General features: G+C 43.6%; 1 pseudogene across 1 annotated transcript; it reads left to right on the top strand.

The window, feature by feature from the left end:
* Positions 1-6,101: 6,101 nt before the first annotated feature.
* On the top strand, positions 6,102-7,273 carry LOC308627755 (chromobox protein homolog 1-like; annotated as a pseudogene). The gene is made up of 2 exons: positions 6,102-6,447; positions 6,932-7,273. The product of its transcript is annotated as a chromobox protein homolog 1-like (transcript).
* The last annotated feature ends 10,769 nt before the right edge of the window (positions 7,274-18,042 follow it).

Here is an 18,042-nt window from a genome sequence, read left to right as displayed (position 1 = left end):
TATGGAAACACAGAAGACCCTGAATAGTCAAAGCAATCTTGAGAAAGAAAAATGGAGCTGGAGAAATCAGGCTCCCTGGCTTCAGACTATATTACAAAGCTACAGTCATCAAGGCAGTATGGTACTGGCACAAAAAAATAAATATAGATCAATGGTATAGGATAGAAATCCCAGAGATAAATCCACACACCTATGGTCACCTAACCTATGACAAAGGAGACAAGAATATACGGTGCAGAAAAGACAGTCTCTTCATTAAGTGGTGCTGGGAAAACTAGACAGCTACATGTAAAAGAATGAAATTAGAACACTCCTTAACACCATACACAAAAATAAACTCAAAATGAATTAAAGATCTAAATGTAAGACCAGAAGCTATAAAATTCTTAGAGGAAAACATAGGAGAAATGGTCTGATATAAATTACAGCAAGATCTCTTTTGAGCCACCTCCTAGAGTAATGAAAATAAAAACAAAAATATATGAATGGGATCTAATTAAACTTAAAAGCTTTTTCACAGCAAAGTAAACCATAAACAAGATGAAAAGACAACCCTCAGAATGGGAGAAAATATTTTCAAGTGAAGCAACTGACAAAGGATTAATCTCCAAAATATACAAACATCTCATGCACCTCAACATCAAAAAAACAAACAGTCCAATCAAAAAATGGGTGGAAGACCTAAACAGACATTTCTCCAAAGAAGACATACAGATGGCAAACAAACACATGAAAAGATGCTCAGCATCACTAATTATTAGAGAAATGCAAATCAAAACTACAATGAGGGCCTCCCTGGTGGCGCAGTGGTTGAGAGTCCGCCTGCCGATGCAGGGGATACGGGTTCGTGCCCCGGTTTGGGAGGATCCCATATGCCGCGGAGCGGCTGGGCCCGTGAGCCATGGCCTCTGGGCCTGCGCGTCCGGAGCCTGTGCTCCACAACGGGAGAGGCCACAACAGTGAGAGGCCCGCATACCGCAAAAAGAAAAAAAAAAAAAAAACTACAATGAGGTATCACCTCACACCTGTCAGAATGGCCATCATCAAAAAATCTACAAACAATAAATTCTAGAGAGGGTGTGGAGAAAAGGGAACCCTTTTTCAGTGTTGGTGGGAATGTAACTTGATACAGCCACTCTGGAGAACAGTATGGAGGTTCCTTAAAAAACTAAAAATAGAATTACCATATGGCCCAGCAATCCCATTACTGTACATATACCCTGAGAAAACCATAATTCAAAAAGACACATATACCCCAATGTTCATTGCAGCACTATTTACATTAGCCAGGTCATGGAAACAACCTAAATGTCCATCAACAGATGAATGGATAAAGAAGGTGTGGTACATATATACTATGGAATATTACTCATCCATAAAAAGGAATGAAATTGGGTCATTTGTAGAGATGTGGATGGGCCTAGAGTCTGTCATACAGAGTGAAGTAAGTCAGAAAGAGAAAAACAAATATCGTATATTAACACATATATGTGGAATCTAGAAAAATGGTACAGATGAACCTATTTTCAGGGCAGGAATAGAGACGCAGACCTAGAGAATGGGTGTGTGGACACATTGGGGAAGGGGGTGTGGGATGAATTGGGAGATTTAAATTGACAGATATACACCACCATGTGTAAAATAGATAGCTAGTAAGAACCTGCTGTATAGCACAGGGGGCTCAGCTTGGTGCCCTGTGATAACCTAGATGGGTGGGATGGAGCTGGGTGGGAGGGAGGTCCAATATGGAGGAGATATATGTACACATATAGCTGATTCACTTCATTGTACAGCAGAAACTAACACAATATTGTAAAGCAATTATATTCCAATTTTAAAAAATAAAAGGATAGAAATTATATGAAGAATATTTTCTGACCACAACAGTATGAAACTAGAAATCAATTACAGGAAGAAAAATGGGAAAAACACAAACACATGGAGACTAAACAGCATGCTATTAAAACCCCAATGGATCAAAAGAGAAATCAAAGGGGAAATCAGAAAATGCCTTGTAATAAATGAAAATAAAAAACACAACTTTCTGAAATTTATGGGATGCAGCAAAAGCAGTTCTAAGAGGGAAGCTTATAGTGATACAGGCATACCTCAAGAAACAAGAAAGATCTCAAACAACTTAACCTACCATCAAAAGAGATTAGAAAAAGAAGAACAAACAGAGCCCCAAGTCAGAAGAAGGAAGAAAATAATAAAGATCAGAAAGAAAATAAATAAAATAGAGACCCACCCCCAAAAGAAGAAAGAAAGAAAGAGAGAAAGAAAGAAAGAAAGAATCAATGAAACCAAGAGCTGGTTTTGTGAAAAGATAAACAAAATTGATGAGCCTTTTAGCCAGCCTCATTAAGAAAAAAGAGAGACAGAAACCAAATAAGAAATAAAAGACAAGAAATTACAACCAATATCACAGAAATACAATCATAAGAGAGTACTAGGGACAGTTAAATGTCAACAAACTGGACAACCTAGAAGAAATGAATAAAATACTAGAAACATACAATCTTCCAAGACTGAATCAGGAAGAAATAGATAGTCTGAATAGACTGGTTACTAGTATTGAAATGGACTCAGTGGGTATTCCCTGGCAGTCCAGTGGTTAGGGCTCTGTGCTTATGTTGCAGGGGGCATGGATTCGATCCCTGGTCAGGGAACTAAAATCACACATGCTGCGTGGCATGGCCAAAAAAAAGAAGTGGAATCAGTAATCAAAAAACTCACGAGAGGGCTTCCCTGGTGGCACAGTGGTTGAGAGTCCACCTGCCGATGCAAGGGACACGGGTTCGTGCCTGGGTCTGGGAAGATCCCACATGCCGCGGAGCAGCTAGACCCATGAGCCATGGCCGCTGAGCCTGCGCATCCGGAGCCTGTGCTCCACAACGGGAGAGACCACAACAGTGAGAGGCCCACGTACCACAAAAAACAAAACAAAACAACAACAACAACAAAAAAAAACTCCCAAGAAACAAAAGTCCAGGACTGGATGGCTTCAGAGGGGAATTCTACCAAACATATAAAGAGTTAATATGTATCCTTCTCAAACTATTACAAAAAATTGAAGAGGAAGGAATACTCCTAAATTCATTCTGAGGCCAAAATTACCCTGATACCAAAATCAGACAAAAATACTACAAAAAAACCAATATTCCTAATGAATATAGATTCAAAAATCCTCAACATAATATTAGCAAATTGAATTCAACAATATATAAAAATGATCATGCACCATGATCAAGTGGGATTTATTGCATGGATATAAGAATGGCTCAACATCCACAAATCAATCAATGTGATACACCACATTAACAAAAAGAATGATAAAAATCACATGATCATCTCCATAGATGCAGAAAAAGCATTTGATAAAATTCAACACCCATTCATGACAAAACTCTCAACAAAGGGAATAGATCACAATATAATAAAAACCACTTATGACAAACCCACAGCTAATATCATACTCAATGATGAAAAACCAAAAGCTTTTCCTCTAAAATGAGGAACAAGACAAGGATGCCCACTCTCACCATTTCTATTTAACATAGTATTAGAAATCCTAGCCCCAGCAATCAGGCAAGAAAAAGAAATAAAAGGCATCCAAACTGGAAGGGAAGAAGTAAAACTGTCACTATTTGCAGATGACATGATACTATGTATAGAAAAACCTAAAGTCTCCACCAAAAAAACTATTAGAACTAATAAATAAATTCAGTAAAGTTGAAGGATACAAGATTAGTATACAGATCTGTTGTTTTTCTATACACTAATAATATCAGAAGGAGAAAGAAAGAAAATCCCATTTACAATTGCATCAAAAAGAAAAAAATACCTAGGAATAAACTTAACCAAGGAGGTGAAAGACCTGTACTCTGAAAACTGTAAGACATTGATGAAGGAAATTGAATATGATACAAATAAATGGAAAGATAACCCTGTTCATGGATTGGAAAAATTAATATTGTTAAAATGTCCATACTACCCAAAGCAACCTATAGATTTAATGCAATCCCTATCATAATACTCATGACATTTTTCACAGAACTAGAACAACTAATCCTAAACCTCGTATGGAACCACAGAGGACCCCTACTGAATAGGAGAAGATATTTGCAAGTGATATGTCTGATAAGGAGTTAATATCCACAATATATAAGAGCTCATACAAGTCAATATCAAACACACAAACCACCCAATTACAGAATGAGCAGAGGATATGAGTAGACATTTTTCCAAAGAAAATATACAGATGGCCAATCAGTATGTGAGGATGTGCTTGATATCACTAAGCATCAGGAAAATGCAAATCAAACCACAAGGAGATATGACCTCACACCCGTCAGAATGGCTGTTGTCGAAAAGACAACAAGTAATAAATGTTGGCAAGGATGCTGAGAAAAGGGAACTCTAGTGCACTGTTGGTGGGAATGTAAATTTGTGCAGCCACTATTGGTGCAGTCTGAAGTTTCCTAAAACAATTAAAAATAAAACTGCCATATGATCCAGAAGTTCCACTCCTGGGTGTATATCTGCAGAAAACAAAAACATTAATCCAAAATGATACATGCGCCCCAGTGTTCATAGCAGCAGTATTTATGATAGCCAAGATATGGAAGCAACCCATGTGTCCTTCAACAGGCAAATGGATAAAAAAGATGCAATACACACACACGCGTGTACACACACGCGCGTGCGTGCGCACACACAATGGAATATTATTCAGCCATAAAAAAGAATGAAAATTTGCCATTTGCAATAACATGGAATTACCTGGAGGGTATTATATTTACTGAAGTAAGTCAGACAAAAACAAATACTGTATGTTCTCTCTTTATATGTGGAATCTAAGAAATAAAACAAACCAGTGAATATAAAACAGAAATAGACTCATAGATACAGAGAACAAACTAGTGGTTACCAGTGGAGAGAAGGGTGGGGGAGGGGCAAGATCGAGGAAGAGAATTAAGAGGTAAAAATAACTTGTTATAAAATAAATAAGATACAAGGATGTAATGTACAGCATAGGGAATATACACAATAGTTTATAATAACTTTAAATGGAGTGGGCTTCCCTGATGGCACAGTGGTTAAGAATCCGCCTGCCAATGCAGGGGACACGGGTTTGAGCCCTGGGCCAGGAAGATCTCACATGCCGTGGAGAAACAAAGCCCTTGCGCCACAACTACTGAGCCTGTGCTCTAGAGCCTGCAAGCCACAACTACTGAAGCCCGCATGCCTAGAGCCCGTGCTCCACAACAAGAGAAGCCACCACAGTGAGAAGCCTGTGCACCACAATGAAGAGTAGCCCCCACTCGCCGCAACTAGAGAAAGCCCGTGAGCAACAACAAAGACCCAACACAGCCAAAGTAAATAAATAAATAGATCTATTTAAAAAAATTTTTTAAATGGAGTATAATCTTTAGAACTATCAAATCACTATGTGGTACACCTGAAATTAATATAACATTATAAATCAACTCTACCTCAATTTTTAAAATTTTATTTATTTCCTTTATCTTTGGCTGTGTTGGGTCTTCGTTGCGGCACGCGGGCTTTCTCTAGTTGCGGCGAGCAGGGGCTACTCCTCATTGCAGTGCTCGGGCTTCTCATTGAGGTGGCTTCTCTTGTTGTGGAGCATGGGCTCTAGGCACGCAGGCTTTAGAAACTGTGACACGCGGGCTCAGTAGTTGTGGCTCGCCGGCTCTAGAGTGCAGGCTCAGTAATTGTGCCGCACAGGCTTAGTTGCTCCGCGGCATGTGGGATCTTCCCAAACCAGGGCTCGAACCCATGTCCCCTGCATTAGCAGGCAGATTCTTAACCACTGCTCCACCAAGGAAGTCCTCTACCTCAATTTAAAAAAATAATTCCAGATGCTGGTGGCGGCAGTGCAGAGTGCCAGGCTCTTTTGTTTGGCCGAGGGAAGGGCGGTTGGCCGGCACCTGCGGAACGCCGCTTCAGTGAGGGGTTCGACCGCGGGCAACCGGATTGTTGCTTTTCTGGTCCCCACTCGCCTGGCCGGCTGGACAAGACGCACGAGTAGCGCGGCACTGATTCCTCTCGGGTTCGCGGGCACTGCTCTGAGCAGCGTCACCCTTTATACCAGAAAGCTGGCGGGCACCATGGGGAAAAGACAAACCAAGAAGAAAGTGGAGGAGGTGCTAGAAGAAGAGGAAGAAGAATATGTGGTGGAAAAAGTTCTCCACCGTCGAGTGGTGAAGGGCCCAGTGGAGTTCCTCCTAAAGTGGAAGGGGCTCCCAGATGAGGACAGCACACGGCAGCCGGAAGAAAACCTGGATCGCCCCGACCTCATCGCCGAGTTCCTGCAGTCACAGAAAACGGCACACGAGACAGATAAATCAGAGGGAGGCAAGCGCAAAGCTGATTCGGATTCGGAAGATAAGGGGGAGGAGAGCAAACCAAGAAGAAGAAAGAAGAGTCTATTGAATCACTATTTTGTGCACCAGGAACTAATCTTATACTTATAATTGAGTATCAGATTAATTGTACTTCAAAAATAAACAAGCAAACAGACTCATAGAAAAAGAGGTCACCTTTGTGGTTACTAGAAGCAGGGAGGGGAAGGGAAATTGGATGAATATAATCTAAAGTTAGAAACTTCCAATTATAAGAAAATAAGTACTAGGAATGTATTGTACAACATGATAAATATAGTTAACACTGCTGTACATTATATATGAAAGTTGTTAACAGAGTGGATCCTGGGAGTTCTCAACACGGAAAAAATTTTTTTTTCTTTAATGTTGTATCTATATGAGATAATAGATGTTCACTGAACTTATTGTGGTCATCATTTCATGATATATGTAAGTCAGATCATGCTGTACACCTTAAATTTACACAGTGCTGTATATCAATTATATTTCATTAAAATTGGAATGAAAAAAGAAAAAAAAAAAAGAGTCAGAAAAGCCACAAGGCTTTGCTCGGGGTTTGGAACCCGAGTGGATTATTGGAGCTATAGACTCCAGTGGAGAACTCATGTTCCTGATGAAGTGGAAAAACTCTGATGAGGCTGACCTGGTCCCTGCCAAGGGAGCCAATGTCAACATGCCCACAGGTTGTCATATCCTCCTATGAGGAAAGGCTGACGAGGCATTCCTACCCCTCGGAGGATGATGACAAAAAAGATGACAAGAATGAACTCTCCTGAGTACCAGCCCCTGTCACATCTGACTGTGGGTTTCAGGTGGGGAAAGGAGGAGTTCTACTTGTCTTGACACCGTAGAGGGGGCTTGAGAAGATGTCCGTTGAAGAGCCAGTATAGTTTCCATGCCCTACAGCAGCCCAAGTGCTTTAAAGCCATTCCATGCTGTATAGTTTGCACACCCATTCTGGTGGAGGGGAAGGAGGGTCGGTGTTTCAAGGCAACCCATTCTGAACTTTGCTGAGAAAAGCAAAGGACTTTCTATAAAGGACAAAACTTGAAGAATGGGATGTGGGAGAGCAGAAGATATTATAGATCTTCAAAGAGCATCTCCACAACCCACAGCCTTCTTCCCAATAGTGTTAACTCTGCATTTTTACAGCATAGCATGTATGTAGATTTTGGCTATTACTGGTGTATTATTTGGGGTGGGAGGGATGGGGTGGGAAAGAAGGGAGATGGGTTAGGATCATTTTTGTTAAAATTTGGGGCCTGATGGGGGAAGTGGTGAAACAAAGGAAAGAACAGCTAACGATGATTTGGTTCCGTGTGCAGAATATTTCTTCCTTTCAAAAAATGTCATTGGCAACCTAAATGAGGACTGTGAGAGACTGTTCAAAAGCTGTGAATGCCTGAAACTTAGAAGCCAAGGTGTTCCCTGCCTGAGCTTAACGCTATTCCCAACAAAGGACTAAGCCAGTTAAGAAGTTACCAAAGCTGTCGTCTGTGGGATGGAAACTGGTTGAGGAGGAAAAGTCTTATTGGAGTGTATATGCAGGCAGGTCATATCACCTGATAAAGAGGTGATAATTCTTGAAATTGACAAGAAGACCCTTTCTTTTCCAATTATGAAGTTATAAATATCAGCTTCTCCACCCAAGCCACTGGCTGAAGTATTTGGGGAAGGGCAGAGGGTAGTATAGGAGGTGGGAGAGTAGGGAAAGGCAAGGGCTGGTGCTCTTAGGGTGGAAAACTCTTGGAGCCTCTGTTTTTTGAACTCTGAAACCATTGGTGGCAGGGTTCAGTCACTGACAGCACAAGTTCACTGAATCACTTCAAGAGCTGAATGATTTCAGAAGCCCTGGTCTCAGGAGAAGATTAAAATTTCATACTGGGGCAGTGGCTCACTTTAAAACAAAACAAGTTTTTTTTAATTCTAAGAATTAACCAAAACCCAAAACTCTGTCTTGAGTCATGAGATCCATCAGTTCTGACATCATCTAGACCTGCATCTAGAACTCCATTGTAAAACATTTTTAGGCATGTGTTAGGTTTCTGTGAAAATTTTGTTTAAGTGTTAAGCTTCATACCAACACTGTCAGTTTTTGTCTTAATAAAACTATAGATTTATAATCCAAAAAAAAAAATTCCAAGTGACTGTCTTTGGGAATTAGAACTGTGGGGTGTGCAGAAAGCTGAGATGGAGTTCTGTTGCTTTTTATTATAAGCTCTTACATGTGTTACTTGATTTTAAAATTATGATTATATATCATTTTTACTTTAAACATTTTAACACAAATAATTTAATATGTGCTCTCACTTTATGTGATAATTGTATTCCCTGAAAATCCCTGGTTAAATCTGTTTGTTCAAACTGAATCATGATATTCAGGAGACCTACAAAAAAAGAACATTTAAGACGGTGGTTCTCAAACTTAAGTGGGCATCAGAGTCATCTGTGGGGCTGATTAAAACCTGGATTGCTCAGCCCTACCCCAGAGTTTCTAAGTCAGCAGATCCGGGGTGGAGCCTGAGAGTCTGCATTCCCAGCAAGCTTCCACTTGATGCTGCTGCTGCTGATCCAGGGACCACACTTTGAGAACCATGGTTTTAAGGAAATAGCTCCTAATGTATATTTTCTAATAAATTGAATCACCATACATGGAGTTTGCTTCACATGAGGTTTACATACATAACAATATCACATCTTTTCATTCAAACTGGGCATTGTGAACGGGTAAGCTTAGTGAGAACACACTGCTACCTCCAATAGGTTGGTGATTTTTTGAAAATTACCCCCTCAGGCATAGCATGAGGAGTAAAGAGAAGCTGAGTAACAAATCCTCTTTCTCACAAAGACCACCTCCAACCACAAAAGGGAAAGGCCATGTGACCTAGGCTGGCCAATAAAACATTCCCTAGTCCCCAGTCAGAGATTGATTCAGAGATGACCCCATGGCCAGAGCTGGACCAATCAGAATTCTTCCCAGGACATTTCCACTTGAACCATCCAAAAACATTGCCTTGTTCTGGCTCTTGCTCCGGTTCTGGCATTGTGAAGCTTATAAGCTTGGGGGCTACTATCTCGCCTGCCCTGTGGAAGGATGCATCCAAAGCAAGTAGAGAAACAGTTCTGATAACACTGTAACTCCCTGAGTCAGTTAATTCCGACTGGCCTTCTCAGTTGTGTTGAGCTGATAAATTCACTTTACTTTTTCTCATGTTTGAGTTGGGTTTCTGACACTTGGAGTCAATAGTTCCTGAATAATACAAATGAAGTAAGAGTTTTCCAACATGTTTTAAAAATGTGTTTTTTCATGTTTGAAGTTCTATGGATTTTTCAGATTGGAAACCAAGCAAAAATGAATACAAAATGACAATACGGATGTAAGTAGAGATGAAAACTCTCCGGGGCTACAGAAGTATGGAGCTATAATGTAGCTCGTATTCAGGTAGACGCATAACTTCCAATTCTGCACTAGCTGAGACCGTTCCCTCCTCACCTCCTCTGTGCTGGGTCCCACGTCCTCACAATTTGAGAAAAGCTCCCTTCCAGGAGTATGCAGAAGTAGAGGAACCCAGGCTGCCCCCAGATTCATCTTCAAAGGAAGCCATCCATTTAAAACAACTCAAGCAGAGTGTTGACCATATGGAAAGTGTTTAGATTAATTACTGCTCTGATTGGCAGCTACATGGCCCATCATAAAAATTCCCAATCATGACCTAAACTTTGAAACAGAAGCTCTATCTCCACCATTTCATATAATATATATTAATTGGCTGTCAAATATTTGTTTCATAATCTCATTTAATCCTGACTAAAATTCAGGGAGGTGCATAATTTTTTTTTTTGTTTTTTTTTGTTGTTGTTGTTGTTTTTTGCTGTACGCGGGCCTCTCACTGCTGTGGCCTCTCCCGTTGCGGAGCACAGGCTCCGGACACACAGGCTCCGCGGCCATGGCTCGCGGGCCCAGCCGCTGCGCGGCATGTGGGATCTTCCGGGATAGGGGCACGAACCCGTGTCCCCTGCATCGGCAGGCGGACTCTCAACCACTGCGCCACCAGGGAAGCCCCAGGGAGGTGCATAATTTTGATCTCCACATTATAGATGTGGAAATGGAGATTCAGAAAATTAAGTAATTTTTCCTGAGTCACAGAGCCAGGCATGGTGGAGCCAAGAGTCATACTGGATTCTCTGATTCTGGGACCCAAGGAAGGAAGGAAGACAGGGAGGGAGAGAGGGAAGGACGAAGGAAGAAGAGCAAAGAAACAAGAGACAGAGGAGGTCTGGAGGAAGCCTTCCACTTCTGGATTCCAGACCCTGCCTTAGGTCCCAGCCATAAGCCCTCCCCATGGCCTTATACTAAACCCCACTTTCTCTTCAGCTGGCTTCAGTTGATTTGAGTTACTTGCATCCAAAGAGTAATAACCAGGACAGCTATCCACTCAATATGTTGCCAAAGGAACTGCATTAGAACACAGCAGCCCCAGCACGTAGCAAATGAAGGAACTTGCAATGGCAGTTTTACCCATACCAGCCCCTCCACTGCCCAACTAGCTCACCATTATCCCCCCATCCATCTTTAGATCATAGGGTGTCTTGGGGATGAGCATGGCTTTACAGTGAGGGATCAGACCAAATTCTCTTCTGTCCCAAGTCACTTAAGGGCCCCATTCCACTTTACTGCCCCTGCCACCAGTGCAAAATCACATCTGGTAACCCTGCGAATCCAAACCCTACTGACAAAAATCAATGCCTTAAGCCTGTAAGGCTAAGGACCAGAGTGCCACACCAGTGAACACTCAGGGCTCCTGAACAAGTAGGCTTCGTGTCCACTGCAGCAAGGAGGTGGTGATACAGCCAGTCTTATGGGCAGACAGTGTGTTTTGACCATCAAAACCCTGGTAATTGAATCACCTGCCATTTAAACACTCCCCCCACCCCGACCTCCCTTCCACAAGGGCACATCAATTCAGTCCAACAAGTTCACTTTGTTCCAGATATTTGCACTGGACACTGCCAACAAGGAGAACAAAATAGTTTACTAGGGAAGAAGGGCAAACAATGGTAAAAACTCCTGCAGGTTAGACATTCATATCTCTGGGGAAAACTAGAAAAGACGTCGTGCCACATTCATCAAAAGTCAGCCTTTTGGGAGCTTTTCCTCCCACCCCATCTTTTAAGCCATTTGACCTTATTATACTATCTAAGAACACGGGACTAGCCCAACATGGTATCCAGTGAACTCTTCTCATAGCCCAAAGTATTTGAGAAAAGGACCTCCCCAAGGGCTCCTCTGGGTTTATTTTGTGAACTGAATTGACAAGAATGACATGGGGTCATACTGGGCTTTAAAAAAGCTAAGCTAGAAGCCAGAGAAAGGCCACCTTCACAACCGATAGTTTATCCATTGCCTCTGGGCTTAGCAGACCCCTAACATGCTTGCCCCAGGAGAGGAAAGAAAAACAAGCAAACAAAATATCCCTAAGCAAACTTTCAGTAACAAAACGAGGTACCATATCCAAAACCTGACAACAGAAAGGTCTAATAAAAGGAGGCTAGCCATTATTCAGTTTCAATTCTGAGATGTTACATTAACAGATATCATCTATCTTCCCATAGTTTTCTGGGGAAGAGCCAAGTCTCAGGGCTTTTGCGTACTTCATAAATACTTCAGTCAGCCTTGTAACTTTGGCAAAGACAATAGAAGCTTATTTGCCTGGAAGAAGGAGTCTCAGTTCCATCAGAGGACGACAAAAAAGAACTCACCAGGGCGTCAGAGAGAATGAGTCTCCTGTCATTTCTGCCCATTTGGTGTGAGTTCCAAACCAATGAACTCAAGGCACCAAGATGACACACTATAATTTTTTTAAGGAAAGGCAAATATTCAAGGCTCATTTGGAGGATTTACTCAGCTTTCATGCTATTCTCCTTCTCTCTGTGTGTAAAGCTCACTCTTAAATACTCTGTGCTCATACTGTAAAGCACATTTTCCCTTATCTGCCTAGCTCTGTCTACTATCTCTGAAGCTCCAAGCTGCAAACTTACCTTCAAGCTCTAAGTGTTGGAAACCACAATCCAAATCTCAGGGAGGCCGGAGCCACTCGTTCTGCTGCTCTTGGGTGGTGAGAAGGACGCTCTGTGATTTCCAGGCTGAACAGTATTTGGGGCATTGGAGATTGACTTGTGGGCTCAGTGGCGGCCAGCCATGTGACCAGGATGGGGGAAGGGACACTCCTGCAGGGTGAGGGACTGATGCCTGGTTGGCTGACAGACCAGGGTTGTGCAGGGTCTGAACAGAGCTGCCCAGGATCATAGGCAGACATCTTTAAGTTTCTTCTTAGATTTTAACTTGGTGATTTTACATGGCAGTGTTGTTTCAGCCTGGATTCTGAAATGCTGGTTTATCTCCCTGCATGGTTTTTATCCCAGATCCTTTTGAATTCTGTCTTAGAGGACTCTTAGAGGTAAAGGTCAAAGGGACCTTAGAGATGATCCAGTCCTGCCCCAGGGCCACCCATTTTATAGTCAGTTAGCAGCAATTCTAGGAGCCTGCAGAGGCCTGGGTTTGAATGCATACTGGAGTGGCCAGGACTGGCTGGCCCCAATGTTACAGCTCACTTGAATATCTTCAACCGTTAGGTCATTAGAGCTTTGAGGACTGCTGAGATGCCAGTTAAATGGATCTTGTCACACTTCAGGTACCTAAATCTGCAGCTATCAGATTAGGGCATGGCTTAGAAATTACAGCAATTTGTACTTGTGGTCAATGAGTTTTTGTATAGACATGTGTACTTATGTTTATGTATCTCTATCACAATCTTCATAAAATATTCCAAGATGATCTTTTTGGGATCAGAGGATGTCATGAGCTGGGGAGATCTTTGATCTCAAAGATCTTGAAGACTTCTGGAGACCAGAGCTGTATGGGTAAACTTCTAGTTCACATCTGCCACTCCACCCAAATGGTTTGTGCTGGCTGCCTGCTAAAACAATGGGGGAGGTGTTAATAAGAACGGAGGAAATGGTAGAGGTGGAAGTGGTAGAAGCGGCAATATGATAGCTGGACATAAAAGGAGGTGTTGGACATATAGATGGAGGTGGTGGACATATAGACGGAGGTGGAAAAGATGTAGATGGAGGCGGTGGAGGCAGTGGTGGTGATGGAGGAACGGGTGAGAAGACCTCCTAAAGGACAGAGTAGGAGATTATTTTTACTATTATGCTGATGACCCTGGATGAATCTGACTTTCTGTGATTAGAAGTGTGAAATGGCGAAGGCTTGGCATTAGGAATCTGGGAGTCCCCAAAGCTGTGTGACCTTGAGAACATACTTCACCTCTTTGGGCTTCAGTATCCTTGAAGCAGAACTGGCACTTAATAAATGGTGGCTTGTGTAGGGGAACTCATCTTTCTCCCTCCAAGCACTTTACTCTTCCCTACAAAGTAGGAGCTTCTGTCCTTCCTGAAGCTTTGAGAAAAGTACTCTCCTCTCACCTCTCTTACTTACTGCTGCTTAGTGGATGAGCAGTGGCTCATGTGCTTGATGGATTTGGGAGAATAAAATGGGCACGTGCCATGACTCAGCTCCTTCTGAGAACTGCCTGCACCAGAGAAGGCCCAAGCTGCCCTCCTCTCCTCCTCTCTTCTCAGTAAATGTCCCAGGGCAGGTTCTTGTCCTGCAGGTACGGAGTCTTTCAGTGCTGGAAAGATAAGTTTGGTTCTTGGAGAAAGAGTTAGGAAGCCTGATTGTGGTTGTACTTTCTAAACCAAACCCTCCAATCAGCTTTATCTGTTATGAAGTTATTTTAATCTCTAGTGGTTTGACCCCTGTATCTTATGTCTCATTTGATTCCAAGCATAGAGAGAAAGACTGGGAACAAGGATCACTCTCAAATTCCAGTGTTGGTGAATTAATGAGAGAACCAGCATGGAGTTGATTGGACTAAACGGTCTCTAAGTTTCCTTCAAGGTCTAACATCCTGTGATTCTATGAGTCTATTTCTCTGGAAAAAAAAACAAACGCTTAGCAAACAACTTCTTAATCTCTGACTCTCCTCCTTCCTGCCTCTCAATACAAAGAAGACCTCAAACCTTCAAACATCTTCCTCTCCTCCCCTCTCCACCAGCCCCTCGTGGCTGCATTTACTCCCTGCTCTGGTCTGGACCCCATGATGGATCCCTTCACTTCTCCATCAGTGATACCCATAACCTCTGGCTCCTGCCCTGCCATCTCTTGTTCTAGATCAGCCCACCCATCAACCTTCTCCTCCAGCACTGAATTCCCTTTCATCTCTGAAGAAAGCCTGTCTTCAGGGGGAGAGAACAAAGCCAATACACAGAGTGGCAGAGGGGTGTGTGTGTGGGTGAGTGTGTGTGTGTGGGTGTGGGTGTGGGTGTGTGTGTGGGTGAGTGTGGGGGGGGTGGGTATGTGTGAGAGGGAGAGACAGACAGACAGACAGGATGGGGAGGGGGAGGGAGGCCTAGCCCCCTGATGCCTGTGGCCAACACTATCCCTGCCCTTCCCCATGATTGGGTTTTGTGAGCCAAAAACCGTTAAGAGAAGATCTACCCGTCCCCTTTCCCTCCTCCCCCTTCCCGCTGGCCTCTCTCCATGTTACTTCCAAGGACACTGGTTCACCCAGCTGGCTTTAAGCTCTGGGATAAATGGGAGGCTTTCAGTCCTTCCTTATCACCAGAGTGGTAACAGCGGAGATCCACACTTAGGGGAAAGGGAAAAGTTGGACCCAGTGGTTCTCAGTCAGAGGTGTCCCCCACCCAGGGGACATTTGGCAATATCTGGAGACATTTTTGGTTGTCACACTGAGAGGAGAGTATTTCTGGCCTCTAGCGGGTAGAGGCCATGGGTGCTGCTAACATCCTACATGAGACACCCCCCACAAGAAAGAATTAGCCGGCCCCAACTGGCGATGGTGCTGAGTTCGAGAAGTCCTGGATCAGACAGCTCAGCCCCCTCTGGTCTAGGCTCTAGGCTGTCTCTAACCCAGGCCAAAAGAGCATTCCACATGGGCCCATCTTGGTCTGGGCTCTACAAGGAAGAAGGAGGGGCAAAGATTCTTAGTAATTCGCAGTTTCTCACCTCTGTGCTTCCATCTCCTTTAGAGACCTGGTGGAGAGAGGTGGCTACTCACAGGGACAGATCCCTTCCATCTCCTGGCCAGATACCATCTGAACTCCACCTGAGTTTAACGTATGGCAGGGTTTAAGCAGGTTTGACACAGGGTCCTGGCATGGGGGCATAGTATGAAGAGAGAACAAGCCTCCCACCCTGGAGAGGTCTGCAAGGTTCAGGTCCTTGTGTTGGTGGGAATAAGGACACATTTCAAGGTCCCAGCAGGCCTATCTAGAACTTTTATCTGTAAGAAATTCTCCATGAGCTGGGCAAGACTCACTCCAGTATGTATATTATTTGGCTCTCAGATTGTTTGTGCCAAGCTTTGGCAGGTGGTACAAGACTGGCTGCCCCAGATTCTTGTCAACTTTAGCTGCTTTTGAACTGTATCCAGGGTCAAGGAGGGAACATACTGTGATGGTGTCAAGTCTGCACAGGAGGGAAAAAAAAACAAGATGGTATCTTAAAGGGAAGCTGAGATACCCAAAAGGCCAGGCTCAGGTTAGGCAGTGGCTGGGTCCTGGCCTTGCACATCTCCATCTACCCCCTGATCACTGCTGTGGCCTGTGGCCAGCAACATCAGAGACCTTAGCTCACTCTCCACTAGCCACACTGCATGTCCTGCTGTTCCTCTAACACCCCAAGCTCATTCCTACTCGGAACCTTTGCACTTACTGTTCCCCTAACCTTCAGCATGACTTGCTCCCTTGTGTATTCAGCTCTCTGACCAAATGCCATCTACCCAAGAGGGGTCTCCCTGACCAGCCCATCTAAAATGCCCCTCTCTAGTCCTTAATTCTGCCTTCCTTGTCTATATGACATTTCTACCCAAAATCATATTTTGTGTTTGTTTGTTTATTCATTTATTGTCTGATCCTTTAATATGGCAGGGATTTTGTCTTGTTCATGGATTTATCCCTGATGTCTAGAATAGAGGCTCATAAATGGTTGGGTTCAAGTCCTGGCTCCACTAACTGTGGGATCTTGGGCAACTTACCTATCGTTTTTTTCTCCTTCATATTCCTCAGCTGAAAAATGAGAATAAGAATTATATCTGCCTCAAGGGTTGTTATGAGAACTGATTGAATCAATGTATATAAAACCTTAGGTCAGGTCTTCCCAGGTGGCGCAGTGGTTAAGAATCCACCTGCCAATGCAACAGACAGGGGTTCGAGCCCTGGTCCAGGAAGATTCCACATGCTGCAGAGCAACTAAGCCCGTGTGCCACATCTACTGAGCCCACACGCTAGAGCCCACGAGCCACGACTACTGAAGCCCGTGCTCCTAGAGCCCGTGCTCAGCAACAAGAGAAGCCACCACAATGGGAAGCCCACTCACCGCAACGAAGTGTAGCCCCCACTCACCGCAATGAGAGAAAGCCCGCACGCAGCAACGAAGACCGAACGCAGGCAAAAATAAATAAATAAAAGTAATTAAAAAAAAAAACTTAGATCAATGTCTGGGCCACAGGAAATAATTAGTATTAACTATGAATATTATTATAATTATTATACTCTCAGGAAGCTCACGACCTGTGTATTCTGAGGAGTGGGGAGTGGCATTCCTGGCAGCTTGCAGGAATGAAGCAGTCATTGTTACTTTGTTACTCCAGGAGCCAAGATCCCCCTGCAGGCTCTCAACCAGAGTCCTTTTCTCTCCTCTGCACCTGCTCTCTGTTGCCCTCTGGAGGTCCTGGTTGGACACTGGTGAAAGCTAACCATGTTAGGGACTCTGCGGATGATGTATTTCCTAGAGAAGAATGAGGCTTTACTGGATGGCAGCCCCCTTACTTAAGTTCGGCCCTTGACAAAACCCCCAGTGGAGCCATGATTTGGCAAACATGATTGGAAATCATTGAGACCACAGAAGAACTGTGGGTACCTAGGAATTCATCTCTCAGATCCCAAGAGAAAGGCCACCCCTCCCCTCCCCCAGGCTGTACTTCCTGAGCCAGGGGACAATGCTCTGGCCACCTGGGCCAACCTGAGACACCCTGTAAAGCCACTCCTCAGATGAGCCAATGCCTCCTCCAGCCTGATATTTTCTTTGCCTCCTTTTCTTTCCCCGAAATAGTCAGACTATTCCATGTTTTGCCTCAGGGAGTGTGTATGAAAGCAGAAAGCAGAGACAAAATGAGCCTCTTCCCTTAGAGGAAGAGACAAGACTCCTGGCTAACCCAGACTGAAGTGTAGGAGAGGATGTTCATGAGAAAGGCTGTTCCCTACCCCTCATTCAAGGCTGCATGGAAACATGGAGGGGACTCTGAGCTCCACAGTGACCTGCAGGCACCAATGAACAAGGACTATATGGAACAAGAACAAATGACATCAAGTGTAGAGACCTATGTAGGTCCCTAAGAGTCTAGAACCCTGCAGTGCACCCCACTCCGATCCCAAAATGGAAACCACGAGGGACACTCAGAACAGACAGGGATTAAATGTCAGCACCTTTTTAAAATGAGGGTTTAGACATTTCTCCAAAGAAGATATACAGACTGCCAACAAACACATG

Source organism: Mesoplodon bidens (genome assembly GCF_964165515.1).
Source record: "Mesoplodon bidens genome assembly, chromosome: 14".
NCBI lineage: Eukaryota > Metazoa > Chordata > Mammalia > Artiodactyla > Ziphiidae > Mesoplodon > Mesoplodon bidens.
Note: the sequence above shows the minus strand (reverse complement) of the source record. Positions and strands in the feature narration are given on the sequence as shown.